The sequence below is a fragment of the Lampetra fluviatilis genome, chromosome 21 (assembly GCF_964198595.1).
Source record: "Lampetra fluviatilis chromosome 21, kcLamFluv1.1, whole genome shotgun sequence".
Classification (NCBI taxonomy): domain Eukaryota; kingdom Metazoa; phylum Chordata; class Hyperoartia; order Petromyzontiformes; family Petromyzontidae; genus Lampetra; species Lampetra fluviatilis.
Window position 1 is genome coordinate 6,521,936 of NC_136295.1, and position 7,038 is coordinate 6,528,973.

The following is a 7,038-nucleotide window of genomic DNA, read 5'->3' on the forward strand; positions in this document are numbered from 1 at the left end:
GTACTCGGCTTGCACCTCAGCGTGTCCCAAGACATGCAAAAATGCCATGTTCTATAATGACATCCTCTCAAACTGCAAGGACAGCTGCGTGGAGGGCTGCGCTTGTCCCGATGGCTACGTAAGCATCCTGCATGAATTTAATAAACCTTAAAATAGTTTTCTTTTCTGAACACCGCATAAATGAGCACACACGCCACACACCTGTAATCGAGCGCTTTAGAGGCAGGGGTCGGTGAATCACGCTGAACTGTGAATCTTTAAAACCTGCTGTGCTTGGAAGTGGCCATGAGATGGCAGAACAGAAAGTGTTTGTGAACGCAAACCTTAGAGTGGTTTAACATCATCGACTTGGTGGATTGTCTCTGGGTATTCCAGTTTCGTCCCATATGCTAAACACTCATAATCCTGATAACATTTTGACTTGGTGAGGTATACATATGGTTCTACATGTAACCCATTCAATATCACAAATGTATTGTAAGGAAAATAATGGTATCCTGAATTGCAATTTTTGTAATTAATAATAACTCAAGTATTGAGTCATACAGGGTAGAAAATGGATTGTAAGTGGAATTATATTCACCTGCACATGGCATGCGTAGTATACATTGGAGCAGGCCGCAATGTCTTCCAGAATTGTCCTTTGACTAAATCATTTAATAATGCGCCAGACCTCATCAAATCTCAGAAGCTAAGCAGTTTTGAGCCTGGATAGTGCTTGTATGGATGACCTTCGTGTATGCAACGTTGTCAAAGTCGGCTGCAGAGCTGTGCTGTGCGGTGGGTAGTACAAAGAAAAGTATCAAAATCCATTGTTGTAGGCTGTACTCCTCTGCGCCCACATCTGTGCTCTCCTCATTAACCAACCCGCACTGACCAGCGCGGTGAAGTATGGTCATATAACCCGCACAACTCGCACGGTGTGGGGAGAGGCCCTCATCCAACAGTAGATCAGCAAAAAGGGGCTGCTGTTGTCTTGTTTTTGTTCAATGCCTTACCTGGCAATGGCCTCGTTAGTAACCATAATTTGAACAACTTGAGTGTAAGAATGTACAACGCATGAAACCATTTGAGCAGTGTAGTTTATTTGTTTCTCTCCTTGTGAATGTCTCCACGACACCAGGTTTTGGATGAGTCCGAGAAAAGCTGTGTCAAGGAGGACGAGTGCGTATTCTGTATAATTGTGGCTGGAATAAAATACAAGGAGGGTGCTGTGATACCAACGATGTCAGACAAGTGTCACACATGGTAAGAAAACCCGATAAATGAAGATAAACAGTTGTGTAGAGCTGCCGAATGCATTTCAAGATGTAATTGGTTGTAAATAAGACACTGTAATTAAATGTACAACTTTTCAGATCGTAACATCTCCTAGTATGCATGTGCATAGTCTTCACGACTTATCATTTACCCAATGTCAATGCACATGCCTCTCTATTTTTGTCAAATAATTAGAATTGTTCTATAGCTCATTAATTAAATACTTTTTGTGCTGTTTCATTTTAGTTAAAATTAAAAAACTTTTACAGAATAGGTATATAATACAACATAAGAGTATTTGTACATGACTGTATGGGCACTGTTTATATAAGCTACTGCCCAGTAAACATGCAATGTTTTATTCACTTTTTTTTATTATAATTTTTCTATCTACGTGACTTTACCGAAAGAACCAAAGAATACGATAAAAAATTATACTTTGTGCCCAAATAGTAAATACTATATGATGATAAATAAATAGCCTACAAGATCAAATTAAAAAGGTTTCAACCGTGTATAGAAAGAGTTTTAAGTCATTTTAAAATGTAGCATGCAAATTAAAAGCCTTAGGATTATCACACTTCCCATTTGGCTTGTGTGTATGCTCCAAAAAATGCACATCCTTTCACAATGTAATTTCAGCACAGCATTACCCAATCATATTGTTGTGAAGCATATTTTTAAGACCATACTACGTAACATTCAAGAGTAGGTCATTGTGTATACATACTATGACCTTGATAATACAACTTCTAATAGTTTAAGTATGACATATAACCCAGTGGTATCGCTATTTGAAGGTGTGCAAATGCTCCAGGACCCATGGGCTGGAGAGGCCCAGGCATCACTCTACAAAGAGGGGAGAAATTGGACAGGGGACCCTGTTTAATTCCTTGCACCAGGGCCCATGCGAACCAGGCTACTATGTCACTGCAACTAAATAAGAAAACTAATATGAGCCAATTGTGATGGTTTGTTTTTTATCAATGTTACAGACAATACTCTTGTTGCTATCAATTTAGGTCTGATATTATATACAATAATTCATAAGACATTTACAATGTGACCATACATGTTGTACTCTGTGTTTCAGTTACTGCTCCAAAGGACGCATCCACTGTTTAGGCCAGCCTTGTAAAGCCACTACTATTGGTCCGACAGGGGGATTTAGTACTAAGTCACAAAGTACATATCCAGAATCAACCACCACAGGGTATGAAGAAACTCCAACAACACCTGAAGAAATAACAACCACAGTATATGAGAGTACAACCACTCCAGAAACACCAACTCCAGAAATCACCACTTTGGAAACCACCACTCCAGAAACGCCAACTCCAGAAACACCAACTCCAGAAACACCAACTCCAGAAACACCAACTCCAGAAACACCAACTCCAGAAACACCAACTCCAGAAACACCAACTCCAGAAACACCAACTCCAGAAACACCAACTCCAGAAACACCAACTCCAGAAATCACCACTTCGGAAACCACCACCACCACTACAGAAACAACTACTCCAGAAATTACCACCACCACTCCAGAATCCCCCACTCCAGAAACACCAACTCCAGAAATCACCACTCTGGAAACTACCACCACCACTACAACAGAATCCACCACTCCAGAAATCCCCACTGTCAAAACCACCACCACTCCGGTAATCACCACTTTACAGACTCCTGAAAGTACTACGCCACCCAGAGAGGCAAGTATTTGATTGCAGAATCTAACATGTTTACGTTGAACTGAAGTTAAAATAAATATTTGTGCTTGTTCGAGACATCGATGATCATTTAAAATTGTTAATGGGCATTGTGAAGTAGCTGAAAATAAAAAATAATTTGGTTTCAGTTAAATATGTAACAGGCGATTGTTTTGTACATCCTTCATCTCATTTGGACTTGGCCGATCACGTAAAATGGGGACGAAGCTGCATATTTTTCATGATGCCGAATTATAAGTAATTGACATTATGATCCTTGAAAATACAGTAGTTAACGTTTAATATATTTGAGTTTTGGATAACACAGCTTTAACTTAATTATATGAATAGTCCATAAAGTATTCAGACGTATACCTTACATATTGAAAGTGTAAATACAAGTACGTATACATGTGCCATCCACTCCATGCCACCTAAAGCAATTATTTTGATCACCAAAGTAGACTTGGAATTATAACAGATGAAAGAAGGCTGACATAGGAATCTGCATATTTTTTATTGTCAGTTCACTTACATATGCGAGGTTTTTATGTCGGTGTTGAATATTTGGCATTCAGTTATAGCAGATTTTCTAACCAAACATTTGTCTTCCTGTACGTGTATCAGGAGTGTGCAGGTGGATACTGGTCAGAGTGGATGAATAGTGGTTCACCATCAATTGGCAATGGTGGTGATTTTGAATCCCACACCGCATTACATCTAAAATACTCTTATTGTGACGAATCTGCTGTGTCTGGTGTTGAGTGCCGTGTAAGTGGTTTGAATGTACCATGGTATGCTACCCATCAAGTTGGTGTGGTTTGCAGTAACAGCGGTCTTTCATGCCACAACGACAAGCAAATTAATTACCCACTCTGCTTTGACTATGAAGTGCGATTTTGCTGTCAGTCGGTAATTACCGAGCAGTCAACAACTATTGCTACAACTTCTCCACCAACGACCCCACCACCAAGTACAACCCCAAAGTTGTTGCCCCCAGGGTGTACCAAGCATGGCTGGTCAGATTGGATGGATTCAGACTCACCCTTTACGGACAAGGAAGGTGACCTTGAGAGCTTCACAAACCTACGTCGATTTTACGTCTTCTGCGAATCACCTGTGACAATTCAGTGCCGCGTAAAGGACACCCCCCTGGCGTACGACGAAGCTGGACAATATGGTGTGACGTGTGATTTAATGTACGGTCTACATTGCTATAACAGACTGCAACCAGAACTTCAGTGCCTCAACTATGAAGTCAGAGTTTACTGTCACTGCCAGATCAGTAAGTACATACAATCACGTGGTCATGTTTGTTGCTTATCTTGAATTATCTTTCCAATTGATTTGAGTATTGGGATCCTTTTTTAACTTTTGATTTCATAAGATGCCATGTCAATTGTCTTGAAATATGTTTATCCACGCTTAATTCCATATTGAAAACTAATTGATGTAGAACTGATTTTTTGTGTGTGTTTAGTTTGTTGTCCTTCCCCCACACCTCCGATTATCAAGGTTGGCTGCGTACGATCCAAAATAAGTTCAACATACATGTTTAAATAGGATAAAGTAGTATCAAGTGTTGTGTTTCATTGCACAAAACAGGTCATAGGGTTGTAATCGTTATGGCTTCCTTGCATGTATAGACCAACTTATAATAGTGCATCATTGCACTATTACACGTACAATGATGCATCGATTAAAATAGATTATTGCACTCAAGATGCACCAAAGTGAGTGTGTGTGTGACTGACAAACGGACTGCAAAATAGAATTACTATAACTACATAAGTAATGGAACAGCTAATATTGACTGTGTGTGATCGTATAATCCCACTTGACAATATTTTATGTCTTTTCTAGCTCCCACACCATTTAAAACTGGGACAACGACTACAACACCAATAAGTGAGTTTACTTTGTACACTTTTGAAAAATAAAATTGTTATTTTTAGTTTGGTTACATATCTGAATTAATGTTTTATTCTTTTATTTTTCCAGCGGAAACCCATAAAAGCACTCATAAATCAACTCAAAAAAGTACTACATCACCTTGGGCTACACATCTTGATCTTACATACTCACTACCCGTGTTTACACTGCCTCGTAAGTAATCTTCGATTCAAACCATATCGTTATTTGTAAATGAATGTTTATTTAGGCTCCCTCCGTATTTTAACAGTAATGTGCACAAGACAAGGCATTGTGAGTGGGAGGTCAAAATACTTGTTTTATTAGTGTGATGGGTTTTTGGTGGACTATACAATTCACCACTTTGGAAGAAAAGAAAGGTAATTGATTTTAAAAGACAAGTGTTTAAGCTCTGATTAATTGGTCAGCTGACACAAAGAAAATGGAACACAAGCTTATTTTCACCTCAGAATATAAAGGTGCATGCACAATACTTTGGATCTCATGACAGGGTGGGGTAAACAAATTCGAATTTGGAAAATAGACCATCACAGAAAAGTTGTGTGGATGTAATCAAGTAAGGTTTGCCATGCGTGGGGCATGTAATCGGGTAAAGGCTACTGACAGAAATCGAAATAGCACCTCGGGTTGGAAATCAAGGAGAAGACCTGAAGCCAAATGATAGGATACTGTAGAGGCAGAACTTGGAAGTTGTGGGATGGCGCAAAGGAGAGGGAGCAACACTGGCATTGGCTGTTGATCTCCTAATGATAATGTTTGGAAACAGTTGTGGAGATACTGCAAAGGAACCCACTTCTTTTGGCATTATGCAGATGTGCCAGAGTAAATATCTACACAACATATACTATTCCCCACCTCTAAAGTAATAAGGCAAGCATAGTACACCTTCTGTAATGTTACACCTTATATCATAAATATTCCTCCAGCGAATTTTACAATTGTGCCTACAGTATATAGGACTATTTGTGAAGAGGTAGGAGGTGAATAATGAAGAGATTGTTTTAGAAATTGCAGATACCGTATTACCCTAAAAACCCAAACTATTTTCCTGCAACAAAATACAGAAGTTTTATTTATTTATAATTTGCATTTTCATGTTCTGTGTTTTTCAGCTGAAGAGACAACATTCAGCACTGAACACACTACAAAATCATCCAGCACTCATTCTACCACCAAGAAATTCGTTTCAGAAAGCACAACGAAAATCCATACGAGTGAGCACTATGGATAACTCTACCAAATTGTTCAAGTGTTATAACAGTGGTTCTCAAAGTGTGGGTCCCCAGACAACCGGTGGTCCTTGACGGTCCTCCAGGTGGTTCTGTGATGCAAACGGAGGTTGATCTGGACAATAATGACAACGTTTATACCTTATGTTTTGGACATTAATTTACATTTTACTTATATTTAATTTAAAAATGAAGTTAGGTAAACTAGCCTGATTAACTAACCCTAACCCGAAGATCTAAATGAAATGCCCCACCCTACCCCCCTAAAAAAATCGCTACAGCTGCGTTACCAAAAAAACTTTTTATGTTCCGGTAATATTAATCATTTAGTATGAGTGGAATTTAGATAGAGAAGTGAATGCTTTGTGTCACCAGGGATGATGGGCTGGCTGGCTGGGGTGGTCTGCGGAAATGTTTGCATCGGCTGAGTGGTCCGCGAGCCAAAAAAGTTTGAGAAACAACTGCGTTATAACAACTATTTTCGAAAGTTAAATCTGGTACAAATGCTCTAATAAAGGAACTGCCATCTAAAAATCTAATAATGTGGGTTGCCACTGAAGCCTATGATTGTCCCTTGCATCCAGCACCAAAATAATGACAGGATATCTAAAGCACATGAATTAATCTATGCTTTATAGGCTATGCTGATAAAATGCACATTACTTTATTTATAAATGATGACATAGCATTCGAGAGATTTTTTAAACTAAAGTACATGAAATCAAGTGATTGAAACTTAATTGTATGCTGAGATAAAATAAGAGGAGGTTCATTAATTGAACTAAAAAACTGCATTTATTTAGTTTCACGTTCAAAAATATATTCCTAATATGGTAAAATTTATTTAAGCTACTACCACAGCCTGAGGGTGCATTCTTTACCTTGTTTCACTGTAATCAATCTTTTGC